The sequence below is a fragment of the Octopus sinensis genome, linkage group LG24 (assembly GCF_006345805.1).
Source record: "Octopus sinensis linkage group LG24, ASM634580v1, whole genome shotgun sequence".
Taxonomy (NCBI): domain Eukaryota; kingdom Metazoa; phylum Mollusca; class Cephalopoda; order Octopoda; family Octopodidae; genus Octopus; species Octopus sinensis.
Genome location: NC_043020.1, coordinates 1,520,900 through 1,523,348, shown reverse-complemented (window position 1 = coordinate 1,523,348; position 2,449 = coordinate 1,520,900). Strand labels below are relative to the sequence as shown.

The 2,449-nt window shown below is 44.2% G+C and overlaps 1 protein-coding gene across 1 annotated transcript in view; it reads right to left on the bottom strand.

Moving 5' to 3' along the window:
- Nucleotides 1-1,916, bottom strand: part of LOC118767738 (fat-like cadherin-related tumor suppressor homolog) — a 65,461-nt gene extending 63,545 nt beyond the window's left edge. Inside the window, exon 1 of the mRNA XM_036512809.1 lies at nucleotides 1,906-1,916. The gene's annotated coding sequence lies outside the window, so the exon portion shown is untranslated. The remainder of the gene's footprint in view (nucleotides 1-1,905) is intronic.
- Nucleotides 1,917-2,449: the final 533 nt, after the last annotated feature.

Genomic DNA, 2,449 nt, shown 5'->3' with positions numbered 1-2,449 from the left:
AGGACAAAGCTATTCCAGACTACAAGATCTCAAAAGAACATGTGACCATTATGTTGGGAGGTAAGGTAATTGTGCAGGAGATTTTAAGTTAAAGCCATTGCTTGTGTATCATGCACACAACCCCGTTGCCCTGAAGAACATACCCAAAGCATCTCTCCTTGTCGTATGGATGGCTAATTCGAAAGCATGGGTTACTGTTGTTGTTTTTGAAGATTGGTTCTTCAGTCATTTTATCCCCTCTCGCAGAATGGCTGCCCTTGTGGCAAAATTTGAAACCAATATATTATTGTTTTTGCTGTTGTTGTTGTTGACGAGCTAGCAGAATCATTGGCACGCCGGGCAGAATGTTTTGCGGCATTTCGCCCGTCTTCATGTTCCCAGTTCAAATTCCGCCGAGGTCGACTTTTGCCTTTCATTCTTTGGGGGGAGGGGTCGATAAAATAAAGTACCAGCCATGTACTGGGGTAGATGTAATCGCTTTGCCCTCTTCCCCAAACTTACAGGCCTTCTCTTTTAGTAGAAAGAATTCTTATTGTTGCCGCTATTGTCGTTTAGCCATTTAGTCAAACTAGATGAAGCAGATCTATGATCAAAGACATTTCAGCCATGACCACGCCGTCAGTTGAGCAACATGTCTAGCGCTATATTATGATAATATGTGTCCTTCACTTAAAACAGTCGGGTATGATTTGTAGAAGATTTTGCTGCTGTGTCTAGTATGTCGAGCGACCGCACAGGAGCTATCAGGTTTGTCTCGTCATACTGGGGTGGCAGCCGAAGGAAATGGTTTGGGTATGAAAAGTGGTGTGTGCGTGTGAGGTGTATGTGCGTACGTGCGTGCGTGTGTGTGTGTGTGTGTGTGTGTGCGTGTATGTGTGTGTGTCTGTGTGTCTGTGTGTGTGTGTGGGTGTGTTTGTGTCTGTGTGTGTGTCTGTGTGTGTGCGTGTGTCTGTGTTTGTGTGTCTGTGTGTCTGTGTGTGTGTTTTTGTGTGTGTGTGTGTCTGTGTGTGTGTGTGTGTCTGTGTGTGTGTCTGTGTGTGTCTGTGTCTGTGTGAGTCTGTGTGTCTCTGTGTGTGTGTGTGTCTGTGTGTGTGTTTGTGTGTATGTGTGTGTGTGTGTCTGTGTGTCTGTGTGTGTGTCTCTGTGTGTCTGTGTCTGTGTGCGTGTGTGTGTGTGTGTGTGTGTGCATGTGTGCGTGTGCGTGCGTGTGTGTGTGTGTGTTTTATTTTATTTTTGCTTCAAGCTGTGAAGAAAGACATAAAAGTGACAACTTTACTGTGTAGCACGTACGACCAGCGCAACGCAACAAGGACATACGTATATCATTATCTGGGCTGAAATGCCAGATAACGACCACAATTACAAACGCTACCACCACTAATACGACAGACACAACCATTACTACTACCACTACTACAACTACTTCTACCACCCACCCTCTCTGCTACTACTACAACTACTACCAATACCGCCAAGCTCATGTAAGTTGTTTGTACAGTAAGTATTTCTCTCTTTACTCTGTTACTCTTTTACTTGTTTCAGTCATTTGACAGCGGCCATGCTGGAGCACCGCCTTTTTTTAGTCGAGCAAATCGACCCCGGGACTTATTCTTTGTAAGCCCAGTACTTATTCTATCGGTCTCTTTTGCCGAACCGCTAAGTGACGGGGACGTAAACACACCAGCATCGGTTGTCAAGCAATGCTAGGGGGACAAACATACACACACAAACACACACACACATACATATATATATATACATATATACAACAGGCTTCTTTCAGTTTCCATCTACCAAATCCACTCACAAGGCATTGGTCGGCCCGGGGCTATAGCAGAAGACACTTGCCCAAAATGCCACGCAGTGGGACTGAACCCGGAACCATGTGGTTGGTTAGCAAGCTACGCTACTTACCACACAGCCACTCCTGCGCCTGTACAGTAAGTATTTATATTTTAGTTTTCTTTAAACAGACAATATTTCAATGTTTTTTTTTAAAATTATTTTCTAGTGAATACCTATTTCTTTATTACCCAGAAGGGGCTAAACACAGAGGGGACAAAAACAAGGACAGACATAGGTATCAAGTCGATGACATCGATCCCCTGTGCGTAACTGGTACTTAATTTAATCGACCCCGAAAGGATGAAAGGCAAAGTCGACCTCGGTGGAATTTGAACTCAGAATGTAGCGACAGACGAAATACCTATTTCTTTATTACCCACAAGGGGCTAAACACAGAGGGGACAAAAACAAGGACAGACATAGGTATCAAGTCGATGACATCGATCCCCTGTGCGTAACTGGTACTTAATTTAATCGACCCCGAAAGGATGAAAGGCAAAGTCGACCTCGGTGGAATTTGAACTCAGAACGTAACGGCAGACGAAATACCTATTTTTTTATTACCTACAAGGGCTTAAACACAGAGGGGACAAAAACAAGGACA